Source organism: Manis javanica, chromosome 5 (genome assembly GCF_040802235.1).
Source record: "Manis javanica isolate MJ-LG chromosome 5, MJ_LKY, whole genome shotgun sequence".
Taxonomy (NCBI): domain Eukaryota; kingdom Metazoa; phylum Chordata; class Mammalia; order Pholidota; family Manidae; genus Manis; species Manis javanica.
Genome location: NC_133160.1, coordinates 87908935 through 87928459, shown reverse-complemented (window position 1 = coordinate 87928459; position 19525 = coordinate 87908935).

The window sequence follows — 19525 nt, the reverse complement described above, 5'->3', positions numbered from 1 at the left end:
AAGACAGCAAAGTACTTTATACTCTTTATTTTATATATATTATACTTTCATTTAAAACTGGATGTAGAAATTCTATTTCCTGTTTTACCAACAAGTCCTATCAAATGATTAAAAACCCTCCTGGACAGAGAACTAGAAAGATTGTCCCTGCCTTCCAGGACACCTGTTCAAATGGTCCATTGACTCTGAGTCCATATCAGTCTCCTGGGTGCTTATTGAATTAGCTGAGTGCCGGATATTACCAGAGATCCAGTAAATCATAATTTGGAGCTTAAGACTGGGAATCAGCATATCCAATAAGTGCTTTAGATGGCTTTTATGCTCCCTTATATTTGAGAAACTTTGTTCCAGAAATCTACACTAACATGAGCAATGGTTAACATACATGAACAGGCCATAAAATAATGAGTAAAATCATTTTACACACAATAAATCTCTTTATTACACTCCTAGCTTAGACCATGAATGAACCCATAATGGATGCTTCATATTTGTGAGTAATTAGTTTATGTATTAGAGTACTGAATCGCCATGGTGACTTAAGTATTTGCAATTTTTAAAGCAATACCTTTAATTATTTTTTTCATTACAAAGAAAGGAACCACTCATTATTTTTTCTTTCCAGAGTGCCATAAACAAGTTTGTTTTTCATGGCTTTAAAATTATGAAAAAGAAAACATCGGAAGGTCTTGTGGGAGAAGAAATACATATAGGTCCTAAAATATGCCTTAGAGTGACTTTTTAAAAAATGAAGAAAATCCATAATCTACCCCAAATTCCCGCTGTGCTCACTGACATTATCTTTAATCTCACAAAATGCTCTTCTCACTGGAAAAGGGAGGGAAGCAGGTGTAGTAAATAATCCATTAATCATTTAGTTGAAACTCCTAAATCCAACTAAGGCTGATTCTGTGGTGACAAAAATGAAATAAACATTGATCCAATTTGTTAAAACCTTATGCCTATTAGGGATACATTCCCCTGAAAATGGAGGCTCAATCAAATAAGGTTTATTTTCTCACATAACAAATCTCTAGTTGTGAGGGCTGGTGTGGGGACAACTAGCCCACAGTGTCATCTGGAATCCATGTTCTGTGTGCCTCTGCCACTATCAGCCTCCTTTTCGGACTTCATTCAAGGTGGCTGCTGCAGTTCCTGGCTCTTTGCCAACACTCCAGGCAGAAAGAAGGAAGGGGTGGTACTAGCTGTTGGTTTTTTCCCCCTAATGTCAGCAATTAAATTCTTTCCCAGAAACTCTCAACTAGCTTTTTCTTTTTGACTCTTGGATCTTCAGCCAGAACTCAGGCATGTGGCAACCTATTCCTGTGAGACTGGGAAAATGAGTACTCAGCTTTTGGATTCTATAGTAAGCAGCCATGGAAAGCACATTGGGAAATGACTTCTGAGTTGGCCAAACAGCAGTGTCTACCATGATATTATCTCATTTCCAGTGTCCCTTGGGCTGGATGCTTTAGGAACAAGGTTCCTGGGAGCTTAACTACTGAAAAGGCAGCTTGACAACCATGTAGGGAGGCCTTCCTGAAGTTCTTTCAGAATCTTGCTTCTGTACCACTTGTTGTTTTTGGTAGTCCTGCATGTGATGTTCCTGGACAATTTCTTATTCTTTCTCCCTTCCTGACATCCTGGCCCTGGAATGCAATATTGAGTCTTTGCTGGGCTATCTACTAACTGTGTAATCTTGAGCTAGTTTTAACCTCTGTGGGGTTTCATATCCTCATTTGCCATAGAGTTGCTGTAAAAATTAAATGACTTAATCTTATAAAAGCACTTAGTTCATGTTAAGCATATGCTAAGTGCTTTTTATATGTTAACTGTTATTATTAATGTGTTATAATTTTGATTTATTTCTAAGTCTTTCCAATGTATATATTCATAAGACTTGACATATAGAAGGAACTCACCTAAGAATTCCCTTCCAATTCCCCTCCTTTTGTATAAGTAACACATTTTTATGTAATGGTGTGTGTGTATTTTGGGTGTGATTTGTTGAAGTGGGGAACAGCTAGAATCTTTTCAGAGAAATGTCCTAGGCTCCAGGATCTCTGAAAAAATCTTCCTGAAAAAAATTACTTAAATGACCTGTACATATAAAAACAAATATGTAAAACAAACTCAAAGTGTAAAAACAAATTTCTAAAATTTCTATGTTGTCTTTCCTTTCCAGTGGCCGAAAAACCACTGGAAAGTTTATTTACTGAAAACCTCCTTGTGAATGTGTCTAAAAATAAAGGATTGCACCATCCTTTTAAAAAAAAATTGCTTGACATTATTACTACTGACATGTAACAGACAGGGACACAGGGAATGAGAGGAGATTGTGACAGACACTGTTCTTTGGCCAACTCGGAAGTCATTTCCCAATGTCCTTTCCATGGCTTCTTACTCTTGAATCCAAAAGCATTTTCCCAGATTCACATTATTTCTCCTGGCATATACATTTCTCCATTATTTTGTTGGAGTTTTCCCAATTGTTTATTTTTTGAGAGTAAATATTGGTATAAGATAAAATGGTACCCCAAGAATATTTTTTCTGGAACAAAGTACATGGTTTAGGTGAATGACTTAAGAAGTGGTTGATAAGATGCTTGGTGAATGTGGCTGAGTTGGGGAGTGGGATGCTATTAGAAATGTGAAGGCAGTTTGTTGGCAAACAGTTAACTTCTTCACAATTTCACTCCAGTTCAGCTCTGGTTTCCTCTTTCTATTAAGACATTTACTTTGTAACTTACAGAGCACTCCTTCTTGCCTCTGGTATTGAAGCAATTGAAGTTAATCTATTTGAAGGAGATCTCAGTTGCATTAATGTAAGATTGAAAAAATTCTTAGGAGAAAATTAATAAAAGAAAACACTTCAGAGTTGAGTAATGCAGATATTATAGTCTTAGCCCCCACAATATGACCCAGTGGGCAGAATAAACCCTGGCAAAGTAGGGGGTATGAGCCAAATGTTCAGCTTCTCTCATTAAAAAAACAGGATTATGCAACAATATGAACTTTGTAAGGCTATTGTTTTAAGAAGAAACTAAGCAGAATTTGTTTACCTTATTATCTTACTGGAAATCCAGCCTGGAGGAATCAGTGCTTAGATGTCTTCTGAAATGTGGAAGAAATGTCCTTGTTTGTCATAAAAGCTTAGCCAGAAATTGGAGTCTTAAAGAGGAAGAAGAGAAAAGAAAGAGAAGAGAAGGAATGATTTCAGGAGAAAAGTAAGACAGTAGGGCTTTGGCATCCTGATTTCCCTTCTTGCTTTTTCATTTCCAAGGGGATGATGCGAGCATAAGTAATTGGGCGGCAGGAACAGGGCCTTCCTCCCTGCTCTCCCGTTTGTAGGGTGACAATCGAATTTATTGTCCAAAGTGCAACATTTTTTTTAGAGTGAAAGAAATCACAGAATTAGGGAAAATTAGGATTTTCTGGACAACTGGTATATGTGGGTAACCTACTCTGTACCAAGAAAGTGTGCATAATCAACCCGTTTTAGAGAATACAGTGCAGCCTAATAGAGTGAGTACCCAGATGACCCTCCTGTCTCTGTCTGCACCCTGAAAGAAGAGCCAGTCAGCCTGCTTCAGGAAGCTTCTGATGATGTTAGGTGACCCTACAGCAAAGGCATATAGAAAACTCCAGGCCAGGAGACTAGATGAAATAGATTTTAATCCCTGAAAAGTTGGTGGCCTATAAAGACACATGTGAACGAGTCAACCATGTGGTTTCCAGGGGTAGACTGTATTAGTAGAGGCTATTAAACTGCAGTGACTGGAAGACACAGAACAGTGCCCCAGGAAACAGTGGCTGCATGAGATGAGGCATGTCCTTACTTGCTGTACCACAAAGACACATAAGCCACATTCCTCCCTTATATCCCTGGAGGTCAATTTAGGGGGGGAAACAGGAGATGGGTGGCTATATGACACATTCAACATTTTTATTAATAAAACATTAGGAGAGAGATTGCTTGGCCTTTTAAGTTAATAAGGTGGGAGTAAATTTAATCTAGATACAAATTTGGCTGAGTTGCTATTTTGTGAACAGATTAGTTATGAACAAAATAAAGGAGCTATATTTCTTCAAATTTAATTTGTGCTATGAATTGTGTGAACCTCCTTGCTGCATTTAAGTGACTAGATATTTACTGATAGAGGCTATAGATCTTCTCCCTCTGTACAGCTTCCAAAAAATCCTAGTGATATTATTGTTTTAGTAAATAATGCCATGGGATCAGTACTTCATAGGAACCATCTGATCTGAAAGATCCTAAGAAGTCTATAGGGTAGGCTTTAATATCCTGTTTTATGGGGAAGTTAGTCAAGGCTAAGAGAAACTGAAGGGCTTGATCTAGTCACCTAGCTAATAAAAATGGTAGAGTTTGGATGTAGACCAAGCAAAACATTTACATATTACCTTTCATCTTGTGGTAATTTTACCTTGTATGTTGTTCAGAAGATACTTCAAATGTCCTAAAGGCACACATACACCTTTCACTTAAAAAGCTGCCTTCTTTTATCACAATTCGATTATAATCAATGCATTGGACCCTTGACTTGTAACCTCTCTTCTGTGTAGTTTTAAGCCATGATTTGAATTTGATTAATTACTCAACTTTTCACATGCTCAGTTATATTTAAAATATTTAGTGTTTTCTTCTTGATTGTCCCATGCCTGTGTTTCTTCCATTGTGGTCTTTAGAATTCCTCATTCACTCAGTAAGTATTTACTGAGCACTTATTATCTACCAGGAGCTGTTTTAAGTTTAGGATATATTAATAAACAAAACTGACAATGACCCTTATCCCTTTGGAACTTACATTCTATTGGTGAAGACACAAAATAAACAGGGTGAATGAGGAAATTATAACAACATATAGTAGAAGGTGGTAAGTACAATGCATAAGAATGTAAATCTGAGTTCTGGAGCTGGAATTGGGAGTGGTTTGCTATTGTAAGGAAGATAATAAAAATAGGTCCATTGAGAAAATCCCATCTGAGAAAAACCTGAGGAAGTGACTTGCACATGTTGAGAGGAAGAGTACTTCATATGAAGGAAAATAGGCAAGGCAAGAGCCCTGAGGTTTGTGTGGCCAAAGAATAAGTAAAATAAAGTTAGAGAACAGTTGAGGGTGTTACATGAACAGATCTCATAGAGATTTGAAAGTCATTGTAAGAAAATTGACAAGGTTGCAATAAGACTTTTGCATAACTTCATGCTCCTTCTAATACTCAGTATGGCTATGAGCACATACTTCCTTTTCCTGGCAGATGATGATTTCACTCTTTAAAGTTCTTTATTGGCAGATGGCACATTATGTTTACATTTTTGTCAATTGACTGTAATCAAATAGATTCTTCCATTAGAATGTTAGTGGTTTGTCAGAGAGTGATTTTTAGTTACTCGACCACTGGGAATCAAACGGTTGACTCATTGGTGTGCATCAAATTTTTTTTTTAAACCACAGTTATTAACCTCAAGATTATGTAGCAACATGGACAGATAGGATTTCAAGAGCTACTGTTATTTTTCTTCTCTTTTCTTTCTCCCAACTCCTAAAATTCTGCTAGGTGATTGGGAGGAAGAAGTTAAGGTAGCTTTAATCTATCAGCTAGACCCCAGGGAAAAAGGATTAATTAATTTGGCAGGAGGAAAAACCTTACCTGGAAAATGCCTTCAGCATGATGTCTAGGCTACGCATACATATAAAATTAGGGTTAGGCTGAATCCCTGGGAGAATGTCTCCTAAACCATGGAACCCTCTGGAGTATAAAGTGAGAATGTTTCCTAACTGGATACTCTCACTGTGTGAGGACCCTGAGAACCTTCCTTAGAAGTGACATCCATCCTTGACCTAGAAGGGCGGTCCTAACCCAGCAAGGAAAGACCTGGAGGGCCACCTTGATGTCCCAGACCCTTTTTCTGTTTACCTGATTCTTTGAATCAAAATTTTTTTACTAGATTATAATACTGGTTAAAATCTCTGATTCATGTCAGTGTGATTTGGCAGTCTAATACTGTATTAGCCAGTGACAACAAGAGAAGCTTCAAAAATTATTACTTGTAAGAAAGAACCAAATTTACCAGACGCACAGACTGTTGTATGTAAAAACAGGGGAGCAAGAATCTTCTGAATAACAATAATAATAATGTTTTGAGAAAATTGGGCTCTAAATATTTTGAATGGAGTCTAGACATGAATGGCATGTCACTAAGAGTCAAGAAAATGTATTTTTGGCAAACAGAAGAAAAAACATACATGTTCTTTCAAAATTGATAGTTGGGAACTATTAGCTCCTTTAAGAGATTCTGCAATTGTCTGAAACCTCTGAAATTCCTTTTCTAAGAGTTGTTTTTAGAAATGTATCTTTTAGAAATATCTTTGAATGTGGCATTATTTTATTCTTTGAGGTTGTATTTTATTTTTGGAATATCTTAGAAACTACTTAGAAATAAATACAATGAATAAGGCAGATATTTGGGGATTAAAAATATGTTAATATATAGTAATGTGACTTATTTTCTTGTATGGTTTATGAACTGTATGTTAAGATAATTCCCAAAGTGAAGTGCAAAACTGATCAAAATAGCTTCAGTGGAATAAATTATACTTTCCCAGGATGACTGCTTGAAGGACAACACTCATTTGGCTGTTTTTGTCCTGATTGCCTATACTGATCATCCTATTTAAAATACCTACTTTGATCACTGTATTTAAATTAGGTATTTTTAATTAAGATCTTTGTTCAGTGGATGTTTTCCTCAAACCACCATTGATAATTGCTGTTAATGGAGAGCACAACTGTCTTTATATTACATATTTCAATTTTCTCCTAATAGCAGTGGGTATGTGACTCAGGGCAAAGGAATATGGTTTTTACAATATGGATCTGAGGGAATAAATGTTGGGGTTTTCATTAGCAGCCATATGGAAATCTATTGTATTATGTTTATGCATAAGAAAATAAGCAGAGTTTATAAATAGCTAGTGATTACAAGAAAAAACTCTGTAGACTTCTGTACAACACAAAGAATTTGCATATTATGCCCTCTTTATCCTCATTTCAACACAACAATTTAGTTTCTGTTGAAGTGACATTATTTATTTTCTAACAAAAAAGAGTAGTAAACTTAGGAGTTACTTATGTAAAAGTTGAGATGAGCTTAATAATTCTAAAAGTTGAAAAGTGCTTGTTGTGCTTCATGCTGTGCCTGAGGTAATTATATGTGTATGTGTGTCTGTGCATATACATGGATTAACATCCATTACACACACATACCTTTTAACTCAGATAATAATTTTATCTTATAATCAATATAAAATAAAAAACATTGGTGCATGTGTGTCAGTTGGGGTCCTCTGAAGAGAATGTGCTGAGACAGCATTGGCAATCCAAGAGGTTTAGGGGATGGAATGCCTAAGAGAGATACAGGGAGGAGAAAACAGATTTGACACGGGCCAAAGAAATGGAATTGGAGCATGATTGGGCAGGGGAGCCTCAGACAGGGACAGATGTGACAAGGCTATGGCCAAACCAACAGGAGCTCTAGATTAAGGATGCCTACCCAATAGAGGAGTCTGGTGTTAGGCAAAACAGTCAGGTCCTGGTACCCACACCTTGCTCAGTTGTTGGCTGTTGACTGTTGGGAAAGATTGTGACTTCTGCTCAAAAGCTGAGGTGATACTGAGGGTATCCACAGCTGGAAGTGGTCAGTAAGTGCACTCCTTGCAGCCAACTGGTAAGTTTTTTCTGGAAGACAGACTTGAAGACCAGGAGAGGGCTGAGAATGCACATGCTGGAATCAAATACCACACCGCAGACAAAGCACAACATGCTTAGCATGCTTATTTTCCTCTGCATGTTTGGGGTGGAAGACACAACAAAGGTTCAATAAGAGAGAGTTAGCAGAGGGTTCTCTGTAATAGATGGGTTATCCTTTTACAGAGGTAGGAAGGAAAGTCTCTGAAAGACCGCGGCTATGATCTTTATTTCCTTGATCTTTGACATCAATACCAGATATATCTAACACATAAATAGAATCAGATATTAGCCCTAGAAGAAACATTGTTAGCATATATTACTAAACAACTAGTACTAAGAATAGTAGAGCATGGGTCAGGATAATAAAAAAGCAAGGATATGGCTGGTAGGGAGTTTTATAGGTCAGAAGATATTTTTAACTGATTTTCACACAGTTTTGCTGATTTGTGCCTGTGGAAAGAAAACTGGAAAGGCATATGTGACACATTGTGATACAAAATGCAGAAATGTATTGAATTTACAGATGTTTTCCCTTTAGGAGAATTTTCATCTGTACCTCCTTGTTCACACCAAAGGAATGTTTTGTCATTTTACATATCATTTTTCAAATGTGTAGCTCATGCACAGTTGAATAGATAATTTCACCTGGTCCAAAGTGATGCATGAACCTACAATGTTGAGAACATCTCAAGTAATCAAGAGATTATTGGGTACCTACTGTATGACTCAGAATTTGGGATGGCATTGTGTACCACACACCAGACAAATTAGACATAGCCTTTAATCACTATGAGCATCTAATCTACTTGTGGAGATGAGAAAAGTTCACCAAGTACAAAGAAAGACTGCTATGAGGCAATATACATACAAGGGTTTAACGATGTAGAGTTTCTAAGCATAACAGTGGCTTAGAGATGGGTGAGTTGGTTGGGGTTGGTTATAAAAAAAAATGTAGGGAGAAGGTTGGATTTATGCTGGACATTAAAAAAATAGATAAGTTTTGAATAGATGAAGGAGAAACTGAAGAAATAGCCTAAGCAAGTTTGGAGACAGCAGTTGGCAGCACTGGGGCATGCAGACATTAAGAGAGATTGATCTGATTTGGTTTGATAACTTATGCTCAGAGTGGTAAGGGAAGCAATGTGAAATCATTTGATTATGGAGCCCAGATTGTAGAGGTTCTGGGGTTAGACATGGCATAAAAGGCAATAAGGAATCAGTGTAATAATAAAATGTAATGGGGGTAGGTTTTAGTACTGTCAGCCCAACATAAATGTCCAGGCTTTCCCTTTCAACCCTTTGTTTGGAAGCTTATGAATGTTCTAAACTGTTGAAAAGATTAGTCCACATGGGAGACTTTGGATGGGACATACCTTGTTTTATTACACCTCATAGATACTGCTTCCCCCTCCCTCCCCCCAAATGAAAACTTGTGGCAATCTTGGGTTGAGCAGTCTAATGGTGCCATTTTCCAACAGCATTTATTTACTTCATGTCGCTGTGTTACATTTTGGTAATTCTCACAATATTTTAAGCTTTTTCATTGTTGTTATATTTGTTATAGTGACCTGTGATCAGTGATCTTCGATGTTATTATTGTAATTGTTTTGGGGCTTGACAAATGTAGTCTTCTGACTGCTATACTGACTGGCTGTTCCCCCATGTCTCTCCTAGGCCTTCCTATTCCCTGGGACAATATTGAAATTAGGCCAATTACTAGCCCTACAATGACTCTAAATGTTCAATTGAAATGAAGAGTTGCACATCTCTTACTTTAAATCAAAAGCTGGAAATGATTAAGCTTAATGAAGAAGGCATGTCAAAAGCTGAGAAAGGCCCAAAACTAGGCCTCTTGCACCAAATGGTTAGCCAAATTTGAATGCAAATGAAAAGTTTTTGAGGGAAATTAAAAGTGCTTCTCTGGTAAACACATGAATGATTAAGTGAAACAGACTTATTGCTGATATGGAGAAAGTTTTAGTGGTCTGGACAGAAGATCAAACCAGCTACAAAATTCTCTTGAGCCAAGGGCTATTCCAGAACAAGGCCCTAACTCTTATCAGTTCTATGAAGGCTGAGAGAGGTGAGGAAGCTGCAGAAATAAAGTTTGAAGCTAGCAGAGGTTGGTTCACTAGGTTTTAGGAAAGAAGCCATCTCCTAGCATGAGTGCAAGGTGAAGCAGAAGGTGCTGATATAAAAGCTGCAGTAAGCTATCCAGAAGATCTAGCTGAGTTAATTAATGAAGGTGGCTGCACTAAACAACAGATTTTTAATATAGATGAAATGGCTTTCTATTGGAAGAAGAGGCCATATAGGACTTTCATAGCTAGAGAAGAGAAGTCAATGCCTGGCTTCCAAGATTCAGAGAACAGGCTGACTCTCTTGTTAGGGGCTAATGAAGCTGCTGACTTGAAGTTGAAGCAAGTGCTCATTGACCATTATGAAAATCCTAGGGCCCTTGACAGTTATGCTAAATCTACTCTGCCTGTGCTCTGTAAATGGAACAATAAAGCCTAGAAGACAGCACATCTGTTTATAACATGGTTTACTAAATATTTCAACACCACTGCTGAGACCTACTACTAAGAAAAAAAATATTAAAATATTACTGCTCATTGATAATGCACCTGATAGAGCTCTGAGGAAGATGGACAATGAGATTAATATTGTTTTCATATCTGCTAACATAACATACATTCTGTAGCCCATGGATCTAGGAGTCATTTTGACTTTCAAGTCTTACTACTTACATAAATTTTGTAAGACTAGAGCTGCCATAGACAGTGATTCCTTTGATGGATCTTGGCAAAGTAAATTGAAAATATTCTGGAAAGGATTCACCTTCTTAGATGTCATTAAGAACATTCATGATTCATGCAAAGAGGTCAAAATGTCAACATGAACAGGAATTTGGAATAAGTTGATTGCAATCCTCATGGATGACTTTTAGGGGTTCAATGGTGAAAGTAACTGCAGATATGATGGAAATAGCAAGAAAACTAAAATTAGAATTAGAGCCTGAAGATGTGACTGAATAGCTGCAATCTTATGCTAAAACTTGAATGGATTGAATGGATGAAGAGTTCAATGGATGTGAAAGAAAGAGGTTTCCTGAGATGGAAACTATTCCTGGTAAAGCTGCTCTGAAGATTGTTGAAATGAACACTAAGGATTTAGTTGATAAAGCAGAGGCAGGGTTTGAGAGAATTAACTCAAATTTTGAAAAATGTTCTTTTGTGGGTAAAATGCTATCAAATAGCATTACCTGCTATAAAGAAATCATTTGTGAAAGGAAGAGTCAATTGATGTGGCAAATTTCATGCTCTTATTTTAAGAAATTGCCATAGTCTCCCCAACCTTCAGTAACCACCACCCCGATTGTCAGCAGCCATCAACATCAAAGCAAGACCTTCTACCAGCAAAAAGATTATGATTTGCTGAAAGCTCAGATGATGCTAGTATATTTAGCAATAGAACATTTTTTACTTAATATGTGTACATTGTTTTTTCAACTTAGCACTATTGCACACTTCACAGACTACAGGATAGTGAAACTTTCTTATGCACTGGGAGATCAAAAAATTCATTTGACTTGCTTTATTGTGTTATTCTCTTTATTGTGGTGGTCTGGAACAGAAGCCGTAGTCTCTGAGGTGTGCCAGTAAGTTTGTAGCTGTTGAGGGTGTTGTTTCTGCTGATAGTTCTGTGGGAGGCATGCAGACTGCTGTCAGATGAAGGCACTCCACCAAGAAAAACTACAAAAAGCACACGAACAGGGCTCTTTATCATGGGGGTGGGCAGTGGACTTGCCTTGGTTCCCTCCAAGCCCTGTTGCTGAGATTAATGTTGACCTTGCTTGGCAGACTTAGATGCAAGTTCCTCTCCTCTCCTAGGTCTTGTCTCTGGCATTTCATTCAGAGCTCCATAAATATCCTACAAATAACTGTGCTATTGAATTCCATTTCCTCCTGAATCTAGCTGATTGAGTAGTGTTGCCTGAGTAGAATAGTCAGGGTCACCCTCTAGTCTTTTTTGGATCTACTTTTATAGTATGGACTCTGTGCTCTGTTTCTTTCTGGGCCTTCATTTCTGATTTTCAAGAGTCTTTTCTTTCCTCAATAATCTTTGTTCCTACAAGTCAAAAACATTGTTTTGCTTTTGTTTTTGGTATGGATTCAAAAGCTTAAAGTTAGATAAATAACAAGAAAATAAACTGAACTTTGGCAATCAAAAAAATTTTTTATTCTTGCTTCACAATTCTGCTCTCATTTAGGCAAAGTAGATGCCTCTGTTGGAGGATTACACATAAGGAGATAAGATAAAAAGAATAATAGTTCAAGCTATTAGCTCACTACATACTAATGATGGTTAATGTTGACTGACTATTTAGTCTGTTCCACAACCTGGGATAATACTCATGGAATCTCTCATTTTTATTAAGTGGTTAATGATTTGATTGATCATGCAGTTTTAACAGGTATGCATCACTACTTATGTCATGGGTAAAGACAGCAGAACTCTGAGAGGCTGTATATCTTGGCACACTTACAGAGCTAGTAGGTCAATGGTGAAGGTAATCTTCAAATGCAGGAAGTCTACTTCAGAGCCTGCATCTTCCTGGCTGTACTCTTGCAGTATTTTCTTTATCAAGGGATTAACATAATTACAAAAGTATTTTTGGAAGATTAGTCTGGCATCTGCATAAGAGCCTAGAGAGGATTATAGGTTTGGAGGTTATTTTAGTTTTTCAGTATGTTAAGTGCCACAGGCATAAGCTAAAATGGAGGTCCTAGATAGTTAGGCTGGTGAGGAAATGTGAGCATATGAAGAGGCAGAGGAATTTAAGTTTAGCAAATTGAGAAACGAATTGGAAAATATAGAGTACACTCTGAAAGTGTTTTCCAAATGTCCTTGACCTCAAAATCACCTGGTACACTTGTTAAAAATGTAGAATCCTGAGCCCAACCCAACCAGTCCAAAAGCAGATTTTCCAAGGAAATCTTTTTAAAATTAGGGTCAGATGATTTTCATGGTCAGAGAAATTGGTAAGGACATTATAGAATATGCTTTTAAATTTTCTCTTCAAAAGTTATACATTACATAATTATAGTGACTTTCCTTAACTCACCATCACAATTTACTTTTACAATTAATACCTGATGTACAAGGTGGTTTAGGTCAAGACTATTAGGGCTTTCAGTTCAACTAGTATATCATCCAGGTAATTTGAGGTTTTATTGCTATTGCATTATTGTTCACAGCAGCACACCGTATTGATTTTGTGCCATCAGACACATGGCATGAAATCACATGCTGTAACTCAACCCTTTAATGCTGAAAAGCAGGAAAATGAAACGTGAACTCCTGACCCAGATGTATTTCAAAGATCTTGTTTTATCAGTCAAGTCAGCCAATTTTAAAGTAAAGTGGGATAATCACAGATAAAATATTCTCAGCTCCTTCTTTGAATAGTCAGCTGAAGCTCCCTATACTTGGTGGGCTCAAGCTTTTAATGTTCATCTTTAGAATTCAAATTTTAAATGGTGCTCAGGTTTGAAACAATGCACTTTTGGAGCTGAAATTTATTCTATATTTATAATGGCCTGGAGAAATGAATGTAATAACCACTTTGACAATAAATAATAGCAGAATATGCAAACTTTTTACATACAAATTCCTTCATCAATTTTATATGTAATAGTTACTAAGCACTTGGGAATAGAGATTTCTACTTCAGACTTTATCGAGTGAAGTTTCAAGACAGCCACTAAAAATGAGCTCTTTTTTTCCACGCTTACAAACACAGGGAGTTATTTTTCTTTGTTCACTTACCAGATTTTTTAATATAATTCAAAATCTCAGAGAGGTCTGCAGGGATATAAATACAAAGTTCTTCCCCTAAAACAGTAAATATTGCCTGTTGAGAAGGCAATATTATATCTAGTGTGACTCTGTTTTGAGCCACCAGCTACAATTTCATGAACTTCTTGGTTGAGGAGTTCTCTGGCCTTGGAAGCGTTATGCAAACTGCCTACTGTTCTTTTTAGAATTCCCATAGTGTAGTAGCATTTCAATTCTTGTATCAGAGTCCAGTTTTTTCTTTCTTGAAATTAATTACCAGATGATCCCGATCCCTTTTTCCTGGAAGACAATCGATGTGCTAGAATGGGCTCTGGATGATGTCAAGACAGTCCTGAAAGCAGGTATTAGTTTGCCAAGGTAATGAATTCCTGTCCAGTGTGTGGGTAATAGCCAGTAGGTTTTTATACCAGAGATCCCATCCCAGTTATTAGGGGAAACCCAGTGATCTCTCTTTGGCAAAATACCTCTATGGAATTGTCAAATAATACTCTAACATTTTGGTAGCATTCATTAAAAATGGATTGACACCAGGCTGTGATTTTGTAGTATGAAGATCATTAGGTAGATCTAAAGAGAAAGAAAAGTAATTATTTTCTTTGAAAGATCTGTATAAGTAGGACAGCCTCCAAATATGTAATATCCATTGTCTAATCAATCCCCTTCCAAGCTTTATTTCCAGGAAGTTCCATTACTGAGGCTTGCTTTCATGAAGTCTCTGAATAGTGTTTCAGTGGAGGCAGGAACCTTCTTTTCTATGAAATGGTAAGAGATTTTAGATTTCTGGCTGCCTGGACTCTTAACAGCCAGTGGTTAAGTTTGGATACCCAGGAAATCAACTTACTTATTACAAGGAACTGGAATCAAAGGAAGCTGGTTAAGTTCCAAAGGGAAATGTCTACAGACCTCACAGTCATTTCAATTATATTGTTTATAGCCAGTTTGTGGCAAAATTATAGCCTGTGATTGGACTCATACCAAGGAGTGACAGTGACTAAGGGTGTAGAAAACAATCTTAAATATTAAAAATAGAGGACTTACATATAATATAGTTAAAAGGACAGCAAAAGGAAAGAAGGTAGCTAGTATAGAGAAGAGTGCAGATTAAAAGGTGACAGTCTGTGATATTGTTCTTTGCATCTTGGGCAAAGGCTATCTATATCTGAATACAGACTGCCTCAGATTCCTAAGAACCTGCAGCTTGAAATCTCCATCAGGGATGGTCTTCCAATGTTTGAAGGTGGTTTTGTCTGTCACTGATGGACATGAGTCCAAGAGTTAGCTGTTGAAGAGTTTCACTGCTGTACTAGTTATTACCAGTATCCTCTACTAGTATTACCAGAGTCCCTGCAGTTGGGTTTGTGAGGCAGTCTTGTTAAACACAAAACTAACTTAAGCTTAGAATTTAGGGAAGTATCAGAGTCAAATAAATAGTACCCACAGATGACAGAGACTTAAAATGGCTCTGCTTAACTTACTGATGATTTTCAAAAGTGAAAGATCTGATGAGAATTCATTACAATAATGTGACTGAGAAGGAAATTTGGTTGTTGCTGTGATGTGCAAAACAAATATAATAAAGACCATCTAAAAGTTTTAGACAAAATGTTTATAAGGATAATTAAGCATCAACCATGTTTTGAGAGATAATTAACATTGTATCTGATTTATAAAAAAGGATAAACATAATTTTTACAGAAGAAAATATCTTGAGATAATAATATATAATTAACCAGACATATTACATATGTATAAACATCACACCAAGAATATGCTAAGCATATAGTAAAAAGATATCAAGAATATCAAGGGATGGATTTGTTAAGTGTGGAGTAAATCTTTAAGAAAATCTCTCTATTTTTTTTTGTATCATTAATCTACAATTACATGAAGAACATTATGTTTAATAGGCTCCCCCCTTCACCAAGTCCTCCCCACAAACCCAATTACACTGTCCATCAGTGTAGTAAGATGCTGCAGACTCCCTACTCGTCTTCTCTGTGCTGTACAGCCTTCTCCGTGCCCCCCCTCACTACACATGCTAATCATAATGCCCCCTTTTTTTCCCCTGCCCTTAAAACATCCCTTCCCACCCATACTCCTCAGTCCCTTTCCCTTTGGTAACTGTTAGACCATTCTTGGGTAATGTGATTGTGCTGCTGTTTTGTTCCTTCAGTTTTTCTTTGTTCTTATACTCCAAATATGAGTGAAATCATTTGGTACTTGTCTCTCTCTGCCTGGATTATTTCACTGAGCATAATACCCTCTAGCTCCATCCATGTTGTTGCAAATGGTAGGATTTGTTTTCTTCTTATGGCTGAATAATATTCCACTGTGTATATGTACCACATCTTCTTAATCCATTCATCTACTGATGGACACTTAGGTTGCTTCCATTTCTTGGCTATTGTAAATAGTGCTATGATAAACATAGGAATGCATCTGTCTTTTCAAACTCGGCTGCTGCATTCTTAGGGTAAATTCCTAGGAGTGGAATTCCTGGGTCAAATGGTATTTCTATTTTGAGCATTTTGAGCAACCTCCATACTGCTTTCCACAATGGTTGAACTAATTTACATTCCCACCAGCAGTGTTGGAGGGTTCCTCTTTCTCCACAGCCTTGCCAACATTTGTTGTTGTTTGTCTTTTGGATGGTAGCGATCCTTACGGGAGTGAGGTGTTATCTCATTGTGGTTTTAATTTGCATTTCTCTGAATTAGTGATGTGGAGTATCTTTTCATGTGTTTGTTCGCTATCTGAATTTCTTCTTTAGAGAACTGTCTATTCAGCTCCTCTGCCCATTTTTTAATTGTATTATTTGCTTTTTGTTTGTTGAAGTGTGTGAGCTCTTTATATATTTTGGATGTCAACCTTATTGGATCTGTCATTTATGAATATATTCTCCCATACTGTAGGATACCTTTTTATTCTATCGATGGTGTCCTTTCCTGTACAGAAGCTTTTCAGCTTGATATAGTCCCACTTGTTTATTTTTGCTTTTGTTTCCCTTGCCCGGGGAGATATGTTCATGAAGAAGTCACTCATGTTTATGTCCATGAGATTTTTGCCTATGTTGTTTTCTGAGAGTTTTATGGTTTCATGACTTACATTCAGGTCTTTGATCCATTTCGAATTTACTTTTGTGTATGGGGTTAGACAGTGATCCAGTTTCATTCTCTTACATGTAGCTGTCCAGTTTTGCCAGCACCATCTGTTGAAGAGACTGCCATTTCCCCATTGTATGGCCTTGGTTCCTTTATCATATATTAATTGACCATATATGTTTGGGTTAATATCTGGACTGTCTATTCTGTTCCACTGGTCTGTGGCTCTGTTCTTGTACCAGTACCAAATTGTCTTGATTACTGTGGCTTTGTAGTAGAGCTTGAAGTTGGGGAGTGAGATTCCCCCCCCCCCCACTTTATTCTTCCTTCTCAGGATTGCTTTAGCTATTCGAGGTCTTTGGTGTTTCCATATGAATTTTTGAACTATTTGTTCCAGTTTATTGAAGAATGCTGTTGGTAGTGTGATAGGAATTGCATCGAATCTGTATATTGCTTTGGGCAGGATGGTCATTTGACGATATTAATTCTTCCTAGCCAGGAGCATGGGAGGAGTTTCCATTTGTTAGTGACCTCTTTAATTTCTCTTAAGAGAGTCTTATAGTTTTCAGGGTATAGGTCTTTCACTTCCTTGGTTAGGTTTATTCCTAGGTCTTTTATTCTTTTTGATGCTATTGTGAATGGAATTGTCTTCCTGATTTCTCTTTCTATTAGTTTATTGTTAGTGTATAGGAAAGCCACAGATTTCTGTATGTTAATTTTGTATCCTGCAATGTTGCTGAATCCCGATATTAGCTGTAGTAGTTTTGGAGTGGAGTCTTTAGGGTTTTTTATGTACAATATCATGTCATCTGCAAATAGTGACAGTTTACCTTCTTCTTTACCAATCTGGATTCTTTGTATTTCTTTGTTTTGTCTAATTGCTGTGGCTAGGACCTCCTGTACTATGTTGAATAACAGTGGGGATAGTGGGCATCCCTATCTTGTTCCTGATTGCAGAGGAAAAGCTTTCAGCTTCTCGCTGTTCAGTATAATGTTGGCTGTGGGTTTATCATATATGGCCTTTATTATGTTGAGGTACTTGCCCTCTATTCCCATTTTGTTGAAAGTTTTTATCATGAATGGATGTTGAATTTTATCGAATGCTTTTTCAGCATCTATGGAGATGATCATGTGGTTTTTGTCTTTCTTTTTGTTGATGTGGTGGATGATGTTGGGGGATTTTCGAATGTTGTACCATCCATTCATCCCTGGGATGAATCTCACTTGTTCATGGTGTATGATCCTTTTGATGCTGTTGAATTCTGTTTGCTAATATTTTGTTGAGTATTTTTGCATCTACATTCATCAGGGATATTGGTCTGTAGTTTTCTTTTTTGGTGGAGTCTTTGCCTGGTTTTGGTATTAGGGTGATGTTGGCTTCATAGAATGAGTTTTGGAGTATTCCCTCCTCTTCTATTTTTTGGAAAACTTTAAGGAGAATGGGTATTATGTCTTCTCTGTATGTCTGATAAAATTCTGAGGTAAATCCATCTGGCCTGGGGGTTTTATTCTTGGGTAGTTTTTTGATTACTGATTCAATTTCGTTGCTGGTAATTGGTCTGAATAGATTTTCTGTTTCTTTCTGGGTCAGTCTTGCATGGTTGTATTTTTTTAGGAAGTTGTCCATTTCTCCTAGGTTTTCCAGCTTGTTAGCATATAGGTTTTCAAAGTATTCTCTAATAATTCTTTGTATTTCTGTGGGGACTGTCATGAGTTTTCCTTTCTCATTTCTCATTCTGTTGATGTGTTTTGACTCTCTTTTTCTTTTAATAAGTCTGGCTAGAGGCTTATCTATTTTGTTTATTTTCTCGAAGAACCAGCTCTTGGTTTCATTGATTTTTTCTATTGTTTTATTCTTCTCAATTTTATTTATTTCTTCTGTGGTCTTTATTATGTCCCTCCTTCTGCAGATCTTAGGCCTCATTTGTTATTCTTTTTCCAATTTCAATAATTGTGGCATTAGACTATTCATTTGGGATTGTTCTTCTTTCTTTAAATATGCCTGGATTGCTATATACTTTCCTCTTAAGTCTGCTTTTGCTGCATCCCCCAGAAGTTGGGGCTTTGTCTTGTTGTTGTCATTTGTTTCCATATCTTGCTGGATCTCCATTTTAATTTGGTCGTTGATCCATTGATTATTTAGGAGCATGTTGTTAAGCCTCCATGTGTTTATGAGCCTTTTTGCTTTCTTTGTACAATTTATTTCTAGTTTTATACCTTTGTGGTCTGAGAAGTTGGTTGGTAGGATTTCAGTTTTTTGGAATTTACTGAGGCTCTTTTTGTGGCCTAGTATGTGGTCTATTTTGGAAAATGTTCCATGTGCACTTGAGAAGAATGTGTATCCTGTTGCTTTTGGATGTAGAGTTCTATAGATGTCTATTAGGTCCATCTGTTCTAGTGTGTTGTTCAGTGCCTCTGTGTTCTTACTTAATTTCTGTCTGGTGGATCTGTCCTTTGGAGTGAATGGTGTGTTAAAGTCTCCCAAAATGAATGCATTGCATTCTATTTCCTCCTTTAGTTCTGTTAGTATTTGTTTCACATATGCTGGTGCTCCTGTATTGGGTGCATATATGTTTATAATGGTTATATCCTCTTGTTGGACTGAGCCCTTTATCATTATGTAATGTCCTTCTTTATCTCTTGTTACTTTCTTTGTTTTGAAGTCTATTTTGACTGATACTAGTATTGCAACACCTGTTTTTTTCTCCCTGTTGTTTGCATGAAATATCTTTTTCCATCCCTTGACTTTTAATCTGTGCATGTTTTTGGGTTTGAGGTGAGTCTCTTGTAAG